The sequence below is a fragment of the Acomys russatus genome, chromosome 11 (genome assembly GCF_903995435.1).
Source record: "Acomys russatus chromosome 11, mAcoRus1.1, whole genome shotgun sequence".
NCBI classification, from domain to species: Eukaryota; Metazoa; Chordata; class Mammalia; order Rodentia; family Muridae; genus Acomys; species Acomys russatus.
This window is the reverse complement of record NC_067147.1, coordinates 14,286,091-14,302,608: the sequence shown is the minus strand read 5'-3', so window position 1 is coordinate 14,302,608 and position 16,518 is coordinate 14,286,091. Positions and strand designations below refer to the sequence as shown.

The window sequence follows — 16,518 nt, the reverse complement described above, 5'->3', positions numbered from 1 at the left end:
CCAGTGTCCAACCTGGTGAACCAATGAGTTCTTATTGAGGCCTCTAACAGGAATGTGGGTGAAGGGTTACTTTTAAGGAGCAGGAATAAGAAAAGGCCCTACTATACGGCGGGAGGGTGGAAGGGGGCAAAGACTGGACTCTTCAAAGCTGCAACCTTGGAGCGCTCTGCGTACTTGCACGGACCTCAGCAAATCAAATCTCTCTTGTGCTCCTCAGCTGTTAATCTCTAATTCTGCTCCCCCAACAATGTTTACTGCTTCTTATACTGCTGAAAAGGGGTCCTCAAGAATCTTCCAAGTTTCTGCTTTCCCAGACACGTGACCTTTTGTTTATCTCTCCCCCCCCATCCCCCTTATCTCCACCCCAACTAACCTTTCAGTCCTGACGAGAATGTTTCTGTTTGGACGGAAATGCCTTTACAACAAGCATTAATAACCAAGTCAGGTTGAGCTATTGATGGACTCCAAATCAGCAAAGCAAGAAAGTTAGGCTGTGGCAGGCCTTCCAGTCTGGAGGAGAGTCTACTCAAGGACTGAGGTGGGGTTCTGGGCACAAAGTATCAAAATACGAACTGGGAAAAACCTTTCTCCTAGACTGGTGCTCAGAGATTCCGTGAATTTTGGGGATTTAAAGAACAGGATGGAACTAGCAAAATAGGCTTGTGGGTGGAACACAGCTCAAGACGGACCCGGTGAGAATCGGGTGTCGGACTAGGAACCTAGGAGCCCATCAACGCCCCAGGCACGGCCAGGATCCTCGCGTGGGCGCTTGAGGAGGTCCAAGTGGTGGCCCGCCCTGGGGTGAGCACTGTGTAAGCCAGAGTCGCAGCAGCTCGCGGCTGATGAGAGGTTGGGCCACAAGCTCCTCCCCTGTCCCTCTAGCACTGCAACCCAAGAGGGGAGGGTCGAGCCTAAGGATAGATTTTTAAAGGCCGGGCGCCCAGACCACCTCTGAGCTAACCTATCTCCGTGGGCAACGACTGTCTGGAGACCTGCCGTGCTAGGATTTGGCTCACGCTGGTGCCATTGGTGGGCTCACGGCACCGGGTACCCGAGACTAACTCAGCGCATTGATCAGGTAAGGAGCTTTAGGACAGCGAGAGACTTGGGCTGTGGGCTTGTGGGGCTGGCACTGGGCTACTGCGGCGGGGGTGGGGGTGGGGGAACGGAAGCACAGCCTGGAGAGAGGTCGCGCTGAAACAACAGCGCCCACATTTGGTCCAGGACTGACCTCGGAAGCCCCCAGAAACAGGACTCCAGAATTTTTGCGCGGAGACGAGGGTTACTTCCCAGAAAGCCACCCTAATAATCCAGTACTAAGGGGGGCAGGGCAGCAGGTGAACCGGGCGCAGTAGGGAAATATTTTGTCCTTGGATTTCATTCTGGAAACCTCACACAGTTACTTAGGAGGAGGAGGCGTATCCCTGGTCTAAGAAGTCTGTGAATAGAATAATAAAAATAAAGCAATACTTACTGCTCCTGCTTGGAGCATCCTGCTGCTGCCGAGATGAAATGCTGGTTGTCCCACCCTCAAGGCTGGATTTTTTTTTTTTTTTTTTTTTTTTTTTTTTTTACAAAGCCAAACAAAACTAGAAAACACAACATGGTCCTTTTGAGGCTTCCATTCAGAGCCATGGGAATCACTGCCGGATTGGAGGAAGGAAGGAAGGAAGAATGGATAGGTGTGTCTGACACTTACTCACGCGGGAGCTGTCACCTCCAAAGGGCACACAGAATCTGGTTTGGGCAGCACAGGTTACCAAATTAGACTTGCACAAATTATCTTTGACCCAAATGATAATGCAGAGCTGGGGACTGGTGGAGGAGCAGGAGCTGGGGGAAAATGTATTCCCTGAAGCAAGGAGGCCGACAAGCAAATTTTATAGTCACACTGAACTTCTGAGTCGGGGCAGCAGAGTCAAAAGAAAGAGAAGGCCTGGAGGAAGCCGTCAGCATCCAGGCAGGTATTTGTGCACAGAACCTGTTCCTCGCTATGTGCTGGTAGCATCCCTGAGCAAGTACCATGGTCTGTCATTGCAGACTGTCGCTGACCTCAGGGACACTGAGGCTGAAGAAGAAGGCTCAACACACTGACCACTGAGTGCTTGTGAGGAGGGATGTTAATACGCCTCAGCCACTAGCTAAGCAATTGAGAATTCACACCTGTGAGGTGAGAAGGGCTGGTCTAGGTTTCCCTTCCAGCCAGGCAGCTAGCCTTTCATTTCCTCTTCATCTGCTCACCTAGGTCATAAGGCAACATAAACAAACACAATCCAGTACCCTCTTTGAGACTGCTTTAGCATAGACCATTAAGAGAAGGGCCCCTGGGGTACTTGGGATGGGGGTCCCTGGGAAGGACTTCCTTGAGGGAGACCCTCTTGTCCTTAACTTTTCACTCTTCTGAGAAAAGGTACCTGTAGCCCAGGCTGGGTTTCGGCTTGCTATGTAGCTGAGAATAACTTTGAGCTTCTGGCTTTGGTGTTTTAGTGTCCTGAGTTGTGGGATCCTAGGCCTAAGGCACCCCTCATGGGCTGTGGGGCACAGGGAATGACCCCCATGTACGTGCCAAGCTACTTAACCAATCTTATGTCTTCTGTTTGTTTGTTTTGCTTTGTCTTTTATTTTTGAGGCAGGGTTTCTCTGTGTAGCCTTGTCTGTCCTGGACTCATTTCGTAGACCAGGCTGGCCTCAAACTCACAGAGATCCACCTGCCTCTGTCTCCCGAGGGCTGGGATTAAAGACGTGCACCACCACGACCAGCTATATCTTTTTGTGAAATATTTTATTTTATGTATACTGGGTGCTGCCTTTAAGTCTTTGCATCATGAGTGTGCTGGGAATTGAACCTAGGTCCTCTAGAAGAGCAGCCAGTGCTCTTAACCATGGAGCAGCGCGCCCCTCCCCCACCCCGGCCCCAGGCCAATATCTTAAGCCTGAAATTTAATCACAATTCGTGACTGACCCACTGACACTAAAAAACACAGAGACATCTCCATCAGGTAAAGCCTGCCTGAGGAAGTATTGAATGAAAAGAAATTGAGTGAGGGAACGTTTGGTCCTCAATTGTATTGTTCTAGAACCTTGAGGAAGCTCTGTGGTTTGCTGACATGGACAGAAGGAGGGTTCCTACCTCTTTTCTCTATCAAGTGTCAGCCACCTGTGCCCTGACATCCCTGCTAGTGCGATAGTGACTTATGGTAACAGAACAGACTCACAGACTTGTAGGGCTTTTGTTTTTAAGTGAACGTAGCAGCCAAGGAGACACTACTACAAGACCACTCATTGAATTAATCGGTAGTTGGTTCCTAGCAAAAGCTGCGTTCCTTCATTCCTTCGTTCATCCATGTCAAAACCATTGTTGCTGGGTGGATGTGGTGCAACAAGCCTGTATTTGCAATGCTGGGGAGACTGAAGCAGGGGGATCTCACATGGTCAAGGCCAGCTTGGACTATGTGGTGAGTTTGAGGCCAACTTGAATTACCCGAAAAATTCGTGTCTCAGTAAAAAATAACCAAGGGCTGGGGGTATATTATAGCTCAGTGGTAGAGAACTTGACTAACATGTGCAAAGAAAGCCTGGTTCAACCCTGAACTCTGAGAAAGACAACAGATAGGTATGCTGGCTGGATAGATGATTGATAGATAGATAGATAGATAGATAGATAGATAGATAGATAGATATGGATGGATAGATGGATAGATAGATGATAGATGGATGGATAGATAGATAGATAGATAGATAGATACTTCTACCATGTACCAGAACATGAATGTGAGCAGTAAAGTTAGATACACTATCTCGTGTCAAAATATTCTAGAGTCAAGAGATGAGCAAAAACATCAAGGAAAAATCAGGATGAGTCTGACAGTAATAAAAGTTTTGAAGAAAAGCCAAGAGCTGTGGTACAATGTTATGGACAGGCTTTTAAGTGCATAGACGTGTCTTGGGCAGATAGCAGGAGCCCAACTTCTTAGATTCACCCCTCCTTTTAAAAGAGTTACTTATTTTTATTTGTGTATGAAAACTTGCATGCATGTATGTATGTGCATTGTGTGTGTATACCTGGTACTCTTGAAGGTCCCCTGGAACCAGACTTAGTGATGGTTGTGAGCTACTGAGTAGGTGCTGGGAACCGAACCCTGGCCCTCTGAAAGAAGAATGAGGGGTCTTAACTACTTGAGCCATCTCTCTGGCTCTTTGGTCTCAGTTTTTAGGAGAAAATTATCTTTAAAATGTTCTTGAGATGGGACCACTGAAGCATAAATACTTTTGATAGAAGAGGTGTGTGGGAATCAAGTGCAGTGTATAGATAACATAGTTGGAAGGTCAGAGTGGCTGAGGTAGGTAAGGGAAAGGAGGGCCAGGAGCAATTAGGAAGAAGAAGGGAGGCCAAGGCTAGATTACACAGCCTTACAGGCCTAGTCAGGCAACACAGAAGTCATTCCAAAGAGGATAGCAAGAAGCTGGAGGTGTTCTAAGCAGAGATGTGGCACCATAGACTTCTGCATTGTGAGAGGTTGCTCTGGGTGTGGTGTGGAAAGTGGATTGTTTGGAGGAGGCAGGACAGGGCATGGCTCTAGATTTGCTGTGGTAAGTCTAGCAGAGGGTGTAAGTGACAGATGGACACGTGGCCATTTTTGAAGATAGAGTGAAAAGTGAGTTAGTGTTTCCCTCTCAAATTTCCCACCTACAAAATGGTTCTGCCAATACTACCCATGGCCGCAGGTGTGCTTTAAAAAATATTATCAATGTGCACATAGGAGTATGTAAGACCTTATTACTAACACTGTTTGCTAATACTGTGTCATTTTAGTTCTGGGTGTGTGTCTTCGCTCTAATAAATCCCAGTGTCCTGGTTTTGTTCTTTATTCTGTTTAATGAATTTAATTTTGACAATACAATACTTTGGGGGTGAGGAGAGGGCTAAGTTGGTAAAGAGCTTGCCTTGTGAGGGTGAGAACTTCAGTGTAATCCTCAGAACCCTCAGGAAAGATCTGGCATGGTGGAATATGCTTGTGACCCCTGAGCTGAAAAGGCAGGCCTGTGGGCTCATTGGCTAGCTGGACTGGCCTATGTGGTGAGTTCCAGGCCCCAGTGAGAGACCCTGCCTCAAAACCAAAAAGACAAAACCATAACAATAACAACAAGAAAACAGGCAGTCAACACCTGAGAAACAATTCTAGAGGTTGTGTGTGTACATGTATGCGTGCACATGAATACACACACACACACACACACACACACACACACACAGAAAGAGGGGGGAGGGAGAGAGAGAGCGCGCAACACAACACAAAACAATACGTTTTCTGTCTGTAGAACCCCAGAAACTATTAGGTGAGCCAGGATAGAATATAATGACAGCAAATTTAATCTTGAAACTTGAATATGCTCAAGTCAAATACGAAAATTTAATACTTGAAACTCGGAATCGAAAAAAATGTTGGAAAATGTTTTCAAAGGACAGACTGGTCTTTGTTCAGGATAGGGTGCTGTGCAGATGTCCAAGGGTGCCCGGATCTGTTGAATGGAAATGCCCACGGGGCAGCAGAATTCCCCAGCAGGGCCCTGACAAGCACTGAAGAGCTTTCTCCTAGTGAAGCATTCTCTCTCACCAGAGGCTCTGCGGCTTCCCTGGTTGATTGCTAAGTCAAAGATGAAGCTTTTGAACTTGTTTACTAACTAGAGAAGGGATGACTTTCTCATGACAGGTCATCAGGACATCTCTCCGGCCTTGTGAGGCAAACCTACTTCCCTTCCTCATGTCCTTTGAGGTGCAACTTACAAGAATGAGCTGCCCTAGTTTAGAAGAAGAGGGGCCCCTTCCTTATTTGCACTGCATGCTGTGGTAATCCTCTCATGACAGCCTGCGGGTTACATTCTCTTGCTAGATGCCATTAGTTATATATGAGTCAGATTCTGAGTTTAATTCTGGACTCAATTCTGCTGACTCAAATTGATGACAAGACAGGAAGATGATTCTGGGACATATCCACCATATTTCCTTAGAACTGGGAGCCTGTGGGGCATTTTTACGGGAGAGGTTACAGTCTCTCCTTTGTCCACAAATCTTCGCTTTGTTATCATTTTCTATATGCATGTATAGTTTATGTCTCATATGTTCACACATGTGGAAGCCTATGTGTCAATGTTGCCTATGTGCCACTGTTACACTCCACTTTATTGTTTGGAGCCAGGGTCTCTCTACTGAACTCTCAGCTCCCTTATTTAGCCACATTGGCTGGATGGGCAGTCTCCAAAGCCTTACTGCTTTCAACTTCCAGTGTTCAGACTACATGCATCACACCCTGCTCTATATATTCTGGGTTCTGGGGATCCGAACTTGGGTCTTCATAATTGGGCTGCAAGAGCTTTACCACTGAGGAGCCTCCTCATGTGATGAATTGGAATGTTCAATTTCTTGCTATTCTTCAAAACTCATTGGCTATTATGAGTAAATGTAGACACCCATTTTTTTTTTTCTTGAAAACAGTCAAAAGATGTAGTGACACTCGCCTCTCATTCCTACATGGACACAATCTACAGGAGTGGGGTGGCAATGCTGTTTTGTGGCTAGTTCACAGTTAGCCACACTCCACATTCTGCTGCATAGGTCTGTTTTCCTCGTTTAAGATACCTATTGGCTTCTAATTTTGACTTCAGGTCAGAGCTGTCCTGTCCAGCTTATCTCATTTAACACAACGTCCCCCATTGGCAGAGCATAGACCTGAACCTTGCTAACTATTGAAAGGCTCCATTAATAGATTCAGGTACTCTGGGTCTACCTAGCAAATGGCTAAGAGGTTATTATGCTTCTATTATGCAGCCTGGGGTGTCTTTAAGTCGTACTGGATTGGTTTATTTTTGCCAACTTCTTATTGGGAGGGGTGTAGCACATTTTTAGGGCTTATTTTCCAATTAGATTGTTTATGAGCCCTTAGCAGAAGTAAGCAGTGGCTTTAAAATGATGACGAGTCTTCCTTCCCTGTGGGATATTTGACAGTGTACAAACACATATCCGGTTGGCATAGTTGGGTATGCTGTTGGCGTCTGGTGGGTAGAGGCCAGAGGTGCTCCTACAAGTGTCACACACAGGCATAGGTCAACTCTTGCACCCATGACATGTCAGCCTTGAATGCCAGGCATGATACTGTTAAGAACTCCTGTTTTAGAGTCAGGGCCTAAGTTCAGGGGCTGGTTTAGTTGTTTCCTATCTCTGTGACAGCAGACATGTCACTTAAGCCCATCTTGGTTTTCATATAGATATGATATATATAGATATAGATAGAGATGGAGAGAGCGCAGATGAGGTCATTTGTATAAAATACTTAGCATGGTCAATTACCATTATCGCCAACTGTCACATAGATGTTATCACAGTTTTCTTCCTCTCGCTAGTCAGTTTGCCTCATGTATGAGTTATCACTTATCTTTTAACGTCATCCGACAGGTATGCGTTGGTGCATTTGCGTGTTTTTAAGGATCAATTCAGAGATCTCAGAACTGCCTTCCCTTTTGACCTCCATAACAGCAGCACTGCTCCCAGACCCATGGCCGGGAAGTATTAAGTGGAAAGTTCCCTAAATAATCCGCGAATTTCAAGTTGTATACCATTCTGAGTAGCAGGATGCAATGCCATGACATCCTTGCTGTTGTACTCCATCCTAGCCTGCTCAGAATGTGAAGGGCCTCTCATCCCGTGTGTCTGCGCCCACCAATCACTCAGTAGTGTGCCTGTTTATCAGATCCACTGTCGGGTGTTTAAGGAATCCCGGTGCAACCTTATGTTCGCCCCAAATGGGAAACAGAGCGTACGGCGTTGTTCTGTGATTTTCCTGTGGAGGCGTGAACAAAACCTGAACATTTGCACACCAAATGCACGGATTTTTATTTATTTATTTTTTAATTTATGATTTTGTTTTCAAAGTATGTGTGCTTTGCCTACATGTCTGTCTGTCTACCATGTGCAAGCCTGGTGTCTTTTAAATTTTGAAGAGGGAGTCAGGTCCCTGAGGAATGGAGGTACAGGTAATCATGAGCTGCCATGTGGGTGCTGGGAATCAACCTGGGTCCTCTGGAAGGACAGCCAGTGATCTTAGCTGCCCAGCCATGTTTCATCTCTCCAGTCCCTGGAAGCAGGTTTTCCCACAGTAGCTATGTTGTTTTCATAAAGAGAACTGCAATTTAGCTTCCTTTTCTTGACCCCAGTTCTCTTTTGAAGTTGTGAAAGGATTATACAAGAATCATATGAACTGTCCCCGGAGCATCCTTAGACATTTCTGCAGATGTTGCTTGCTTCTTATGCCTTTGAGGTAGGTAATGTGAGATTAAATTTTGGGTTCACAAGCTAACATTATTGACATAGAAATAGTGCCAAGTGAGTGGATAACTGTTATCTTTCTTACTTTTGATATTAGCAAATATTGAGTAGAAATTGTTTTGCCAATTATAAAAACAAAACAAAACAAAAAGGAGAAGGTGTTTGATACAGATGAGATAAGTGAGTCCAATTCCATGCACAAACTATCCTTGTTTTAGCATTCCAAGAAGGAGACCAGTTAGCAGTGTTCAACTTTAAATAGCAATTGAGGTAGACATTATAAGTGAACTGATTACCAACATGTTTTCCTTTTCTTGCCCAGGTATCTGACAATACGAAATATGTCATTTCCTCTTGTTGAGTGTATGCACACTTAATGTGTATGTACAGGTGTGAAGGACATTGGCACACACGTACACAAGCAAGTAGGGAGCAGACAATGACAACCTCAGGTGTCTTTCTTTAGGACCCGTACATCTTGGACTTTGAGGCAGGTCTGTCTCGTTAGCTTGGAGTTCACTGATGTAGGCTCAGCTGGGTGGCTGTGGAGCCGGAGGCATCTTCCTGTCTGTCTCTCCCTCTGTGGTATGGGATTACACGTGTGTGCCACTATGCCCGTATTTTTTTTTTTTTTTTTACAGACACTCTCAGGGATCGAACTGCAGTCCTTGTGTTTGTAAGGCAAGCACTCTACTGACTGAGTCACCTCCACAGCCTCTATTTCTTCCTCATTGTTCCAGCTTTCCTGTGGACCAGAGTTTCTTAACCTCAGAATCACTGATGTTTTGGGATATCTCTATATGGCGAGGCCAGCCTGCATATTGAGGATATTTAACAGCATGCTGGGCCTCTGCCCGTTCTATGTCAGGAGCAGTCCCTTGACAGTTAGGACGATCAATGACATTTCTTGATAGTTGCAAGTCATTCCAAAATCACCTCAGCGTTGTAAGACAAGCTGTTATGCGTTGTGTCTGGTAACTTTACAAGTTCCCAGTTAGTTTTCTGTGGCTGCCCTAACAATTTGCCATCTAGTGGCTCAGAGTGCGTCCTGGTTGGGGTGTGAAATGACCTCCACACATTCTTCTTCTGAAGCTTCCTCCCCAGCTGATGTTGCTATTTTGGCAGGCGGTGGGACATGTAGAGGGTGGGGTCTAGCTGGAAGGAGTGTGTCACCTTCTGCTTCTTGCTTCGCTTTTGACTTCCTGATGCTCCATGATATGAACAGCCTCCTCCTCTTCCTCCTCCTCTTCCTCTCCTTCTATTTCTTACATTGTTTTGTCTGAAATCAGAGATTATCTCTTAATTCTGTACTGATATTTTACTTTAAATTAAACCATAAGCACTCTATGGCCATAAAATTCATATTCTTTTAAAATTAATTCTCACTATCAAAGCAACATATTTTATTGTAACTGGAAAAACACACATGATTTCATTATCCTTTTTAGTTACTAAAGCAGAGTTGGAATTTCTTAAAGAGATTTATGGACTTGAAAGAGGAGAGAGAAAGAAAGAACGAGTTAGGTGGTAGAGGAGTGGGGGAGGTGAGTGAATATGATCAGAAAACATGGAATGAAACTCTTAAAGAATTGGTAAAAGTGTTATGTACTAAAGGAGTGTCTTAATAGAGATTTAAGTGTGGGCAGAGGGAGGATGAAACAGTAACCTTCAAGACAGGGTGCTGCCTTCCCAGAGGAGTCATACCTTGTGCTTTTTTCTCAACATTAACTTTTACATGACTGTTGTATAATTTTCAATTAAAATTGAAACATGTCACTCATTTGCTCAGTCATAAGAACTGTCTTAAAAATGTGTTAAATAAAATCCCATCGATAACACATCCTAATTGTCTGATATCGTGGTGCTTTGTTTGTGGGTACATGTATGTTCCTGTGTGTGGCAGTTGTAGTATTTTGTAGTGGACAACACAGTACACATTCAGCATGCCCTCGTGACCCTCTCTTCCCTGCTTAGGCAGAGCCGGGGTCAAAGGCATGCACATTACCACACTAGGCTTATCCCATAGGTTTGAGGATGGAAAGTCAGGTCCTCACACTCTCACAGGACTCACTCTCATCCATTGAGGCCTATCTCTGGGCCCCACAACTGCTTTTCCAATATTTTCTGCATAAGCCTACCAGCACCAGTGAGTGACTTTGTTATGCAAATGTCTCTGTTTCAAAGTCTTAGGTGATGCTGTGCTCCTGGGCTTTGTCTTAAGCATTTGAAGCTGTGTGCCTGGTGCCATCCTTCTCAAAGATCGGGTTGTATTTTCATGTTGTGGTGGCCAGTGGTGGTGGCTGTGGAAAAGAGTTTCTGTATGTTGCCGTGTTCAAGACTGCTAAATGAGCACTGTGTGGGCTGAACAAAATAAAAGTGGACATTTCTGTACTCTCTAGTTCTAAGATAATGTCCACTTCTGAAATGTAAACCTATTTTTAGCAGGCAGAGCTTGAAGAGACTGTGGGAGTTACAGCCTCCTAGGAAGGCTTCCACTGTGTTCCCTTGCGAAAACCCTTGGGGGCTGTGGCTATTGCCCACACACTCCAGTGACCCCTGGAAGGTAGAAGACATCTGCATGTTCTTACCAGCGCTTTGTTCAGAAAAGCGGAAAGCTTTGTTTTTGTCCGTATAACCTGGGGAATTTTGGATCATGTTTATTTAAAATGGGTAATATTTTCAGAAAGATTGGCAGTGCCTCAGTTGAACGAGAAAACAGCCAATAGACAAATCAAGACAGACAAGTGAACCAGATGCTAGAGGAATGCACCCTCATCACCAATCGCATTGGGAAACACCACTAACTTCAGGACAGCAGTCCATCAGTGTCTGGCTCTTTTGTTTCCCTCAGTACAGTTTAGCATTCCTGTGGAAGCCAGCCATCTATTTAGTACTCAGAGCATGACAGGTCCAGGAAGGTGCACACCACATGAGAGGAGTGAGGCAGTCCATCATGAAGAGACATGCACAGCATGAGACAGGATTTGACAGAGGAACAGCCACACTGCAGTGGGCACTGTGGGCAGTGAGGCAGGGGCTCTGACTAGGGAAGTTAGGAAGAGCATCTTGGAGAAGAAGCACCAACCTCCCTGATTGGGAAGTATGTTGGAAGCAAGTGTGACATGTACATGTTACAAGGTGGATGCTTTATTGATGAATCTCTCTCTCTCTCTCTCTCTCTCTCTCTCTCTCTCTCTCTCTCTCTCTCTGTCTGTCTCTCTCTCGCTCTCTCTCTCTCTCTTTCTGTTTGTACCTTGTTGTTGTTAACACAACCTCTCATGTAGCACAAGCGGGTCTTGGGAACTTACTATACAGCTGAGGATGACCTTGAACTTCCAATCTTCCTACATCCACCTCCCAAGTGATAGGATGACAAAACCAAGCCGCTATGCCCACTTGTTATTGGCTTTTTAAAAAATGTAGGACATCACTCTGTAGCCTAGACTAACTTGGAACTCACTAAGTAGCCCAGATTGCCCCCAAACTTGTGGCAGTCCCCCTGCCTCAGCCTCCTGAGTGCTGCACATGACAGGCATGTGGCCCAGCTTGTAGTTTTCCTGATGGTTTCCCACCCTCCCCATTTCCCTGTGTGTATCTTCATCTCCTCTCCCATGCCAGGTTGGTACCACTGCCTGTGTTGCTGTTGTTTCTGATGTCACCTGCTGAGTCTCAGATGGGGCAGTTTTACTTTCCAAGGTCACTCTTCTTGCTTGCTATGACTTGCCAGCAGGCAGGGAATGCCAAGTACATGATAAAACAAAAAGAAAACCAGCCATTACCCTGTCCCTCAGAAGTGACCACTGAAAACATTCTGAGATTCTGCATATCTGCTTTTTCTATACATGTAGAAATTATATATTTTAAGTAGAAACAAGACCATGCAACATTAGGGTGTTTTTTTTCCTAATTTGCATCAGAGTGTTGGGCTCATTTCTCTGGCTTTAAAGCCTGCCATTCACATGACCCAGTCAGATGGCATCAATAGTGGTGCCACCCACTGACTCCCTGATGTAAGAAACAGAGGCCGTGTGACTCGTGAAGCCAGACAGAAGTACTGTGCACCTTAAACACAGAGCAGAAGACAGCCACTTGTATCTCATATTACATTTTTAAGTTTTATAGCACTCAAAGTTGTGACTTGAGAAGCCTGAGTGGAAGGCCAAATGCTTCTTTGCTTGTGGAGTTCCGGTCTAGTGTGAAAACAAAACAAAACCGAAACCAAGAAGTCGAGATACCAGAAAGCCCGGTCCATGTCTCCTCCGATGCTGAGCAGCATTGTTCAGGGCACTTGTTGGTCTTCTGAGAAACAGGAAAGCAGGCTTCATCCTGTCTCTCCCTGGGCTGTCTGTGTGTATGTCTCTGTGTGTGTGTGTGTTCGTTTACATTTCCCCTTCCATGAGTGTGTGGAGGTCAGAGGACAATCGTGGGTGTGGCTCCTTGCCTTCCTTTTTGCTCCAGAGGGCCTCTTGTGGCCTCTGCCTTTGCCACCACGCTGGCTGGCGTCCAGGCTACCAGGAATTCTCCTTCCGTCAGGCGGTCGGAGGGTTGGGCTTACAGACACACACTAGCGTGTCCAGCTTCATGGAGGTTCTGGGCGTCTGAATTCCGATCTTCACACTTGCACAGCAGGGTTTACTGCCTGAGCCATCTTCTGAGCCCCCCCTCCTTGGGTGTGTATGTCTGTGACACCTGTGATCCTAGCACTTGGAAGGTGGAGGCAGGAGTTTGGCGTCATCCTTGGTCACACAACAGACTTCCAGGCCAGCCTGGGATACCTTAGACTTGTTCTTACCATGCCCTCTCCCGCCCCTACTGCTAAAAAAGTGGTGAGGCAAAAATAAAAAGAGTGGTTTTTTATTCTTATTTTCTCATTTATTTCAAAATATTCTCATTTCTTTAGCCCTTTGTCCCAAGAGCACAGTTCAGTTCCATAAAGAAATAGCTCCAACAGGACTTCAGGGCTGCCTAACTGTCACCCCCCGTTCTCCCCCCCCCCCCGTGTGTCCCCATCAGGGAATCCTGTGCTTTGCAACAAAGCTGTCCTCCCAGTGTTCCCTTCCACCATAAGACGAGCAGTGAGCCAAGAGCGGACCTGCCTGCTCTGCAGTGTCTCCTCCGCAAGTGTGCTTTCTAAAGAAGGGTGCCTTCCCTGTTTCCCACACACTGAAGCTGTAGTGGGGCCATCAAGGACACATGCCTCTGAGCTCCCAAGGACAGCTTGGGAAGTGGATGACTCCTGTGTCCTCAGCCCTGTCTGAAGCTTGGCAGCCGGGGCACTGGGGCAGCCAAAGTAGATTAGTGCACAGGATCTGATTCTCCTTTGGAGAAAACTTCTGGAGGCTTTAGTGTAATGGTGTCTAGGATAAAGTACGGTGTGTTGTTGAAAGTTATGAAAAAGGTGCCCAGATGTGTGTGTGTGTGTGTGTGTGCGTGTGTGTGTACATGCTTGTAGGTGTGTGTGTGTGTGTGTGTGTGTGTGTGTGTGTGTGTGTGCGCGCACATGTGTGTGGAAGCCAGAAGTGGACCTCGGGTGTCTACCATTATCAATGTCTACATTTTTCTTTTTCTTGAGACAGCATCCCAAAAACCCAGCGTTCACTGATTGGCTAGACTGACTGGTCTGTCAGCTCCATCTCCCCAGTGTTAAGGTCCCAGCGTTCATGAATGACTTCGTTAGGGTTTTATTTCTGTGATACGATCAAAAGCAAACTGGGTAGGAAAGTGTTTCTCAGGCTTACATACCCCAGGCCACAGTCCATTAAGGGAAACTAAGGCAGGAAGTTAAGATGGAACCAAAGCCCAAGCCATGGAGGGGCACGTACAGGTTGGCTTCCCTGGCATTGTCACCTGCTTGCTTTTTTGTTCTTTCTTTCTTTCTTTCTTTTTTGTTTTTTGTTTTTCTTTTCTTTTTTCTTTTCTTTCTTTCTTTCTTTCTTTTTTTTTTTTTTTCTGAGACATGGTTTCTCTGTAGCCTTGGCTGTCCTTGACTCACTTTGTAGACTGGGCTGGCCTCAAACTCACAGGGATCCACCTGCCTCTGCCTCCTGAGTGCTGGGATTAAATGCGCGCCACCATGCCCAGCTTCAGCCTGCTTTCTTATGCATCCTGCTCACAGGCTTGACTACAGGATAGCATTATGGAGGCATTTTCTCAATTAATGTTCCCTTCTCCCACCTGCATCTACGTCTGTGTCCCATTGATAAGGAAACAGCCAACACAGTCGCTATGCTTTTGCATAGGTGCTTAGGGTCCAAACATAGGTCCTGCTGCTTTCAGGGCAGGCACCTCACCTGCTGGAACCTACCCAGCTTTGACACAGGGGTATCCTTCAAAACTGAGTGAATCAAGCCTCACACAGCAGCAGCATTGTAACTAGTTGGGTTTATCCAAGGTGCAGTTATTAGTAACTGGAAATTTCCCCTAAAACTAGATAACTGAGTATGAGTGCAAATGAATGTAGAAAGTATGAGTGAGCTAGCCATGCTATATTGAGTAGACCGGTGCTTTGAGGATAAAAATAGAGGTCCCGTGTGATGCGGCAAGTGATAAACTCTGTAACAAACAAATGGGATTTTGCCTCTTTGCAACAGTTTCCAAACACTGTCCTGGGAGTGGGGGATGGTGGTGGTGTCTGTTTGGAGGACAGAGTCCTGGGAAAGACTCCGGGAACCTCTGTGACTTGGGGTCTTCCTTCTGCCCTACTCCACTGTGAGCATCTAAGGCCCCAGAGAGCAGAGCTCCCCCACCCCGTCAGAGGGCCTGAGAAAGCAAGAACAGAGTGGCATTTACATCTGAAAAAAGACTTAGTGAACCATTATAAAGACAAACTTACTCTCTTACTTTATTCTGTTATATTTGGATTTTTAAAAATCATGTGTTAATTTTCTAGTGAGCAAAATAATGCTTTAATAAGACAACACAAAATCAATCAAAATGATAAACAACCCTTGAGCACTGACCCCTCAAAAGGAACTAGTTGAATAGACAAGTGCAGTCCTTCTGTAGGACATGGCAGTGACAGCTCCCAGCTGATTGGCATCTGCATGTTATTAGCTCGAGGTAGCAAGGTCCAGTCTCACTACAACCCGTGTCCTCTGGAATCTCTCTGAAGTCCGTTTGGTCTGAAGTCCATGTCATTTAAGGCCTTTTCAATGTCTCTGAATGGCTTCCTTCCTGGGTTGAATACGCTTGTCTTGCCTTTGATTCCCACTTATAAGATATTGTAGGTGATTGTATCAAATTCTTCAGGGTTCCCAATTGCTCCCATCATGGAGAGTATAGACAGTACTTACTTGATAAATGGTCTTGAATTAAGTGCCTGGGATCTGGTGTTAGTATAAAGCCATTGGATACTGCAAAAAGACATTAACACCCTGGAAATGTCGATGCTGTCATTCGACAAAAACAACAGAAATGTATTTCTTATCCACGGAAGGCTGTGCGCATTGGAAGGGCTCCTTTCTGGCTAGCGAGTATGGATCTAGACTTCGTAGACTGGAGTCCCACTGCCGTCACCTGGCTTCTGAGGTCTGTATTGGAAAGGGGAAGGAAGGAAGGGGACACACTGTCTCAGGGTCTTGGGCCACTTCTTCTGAGATGGGCAGTAATCAGGAATTGGTATCAAGACTGGATTCCAGCCATAAGAGAGAGCAGGATGTGCAGGGGACACAGGGACACTCAGGAGTGATAGTTATCGGTGCCACATCTCTATACTGCACCTCAGAGTTACTTATTTAGTTACTGTCTAGTTAGTGCCTCCTTAGGGTCAGTAAAATCAGAATGCATGTGGATTGTGAGAGTTGTTCCAGTGTGCGCTAGAAACCACGTGTACCAGAAACTGCTAGGTTTCGTGATTTGTTTCAACAGACATTTATTTAGTGCTGACTGTATACCAGGCACTATTTTTAGGACTTTGGAAGACAATAGAGTGGTAGAGTCCAGGCTTCTTACATTCCCAGCACTGGATTTCTAAAGCAAGATAATAAATAATGCACAGAGTATATCAATTGATAACAAATATTGGAGATGTGTATATGGCCTTGGGCATGCACAGGTGTGGGGAAGCAGCTTGGAGTCCTGCTTTAAATTGAAACATGGAAAACAAGTCACTATAAGGGTAATATTGGGGCAAACTCCTGGAGATGAAAGTCATTGGGGGTGTCAAGGCAGAGAGCTTTGCTGTGTGTGTGTGGGGGGTC

At 45.7% G+C, this 16,518-nt stretch overlaps 1 protein-coding gene across 1 annotated transcript in view; it reads left to right on the top strand.

Moving 5' to 3' along the window:
• The first annotated feature begins 941 nt into the window (after positions 1-941).
• Pla2g7 (phospholipase A2 group VII) overlaps positions 942-16,518 on the top strand; it is a 37,886-nt gene continuing 22,309 nt past the window's right edge. The window contains exon 1 of the mRNA XM_051152932.1: positions 942-1,078. The gene's annotated coding sequence lies outside the window, so the exon portion shown is untranslated. The remainder of the gene's footprint in view (positions 1,079-16,518) is intronic.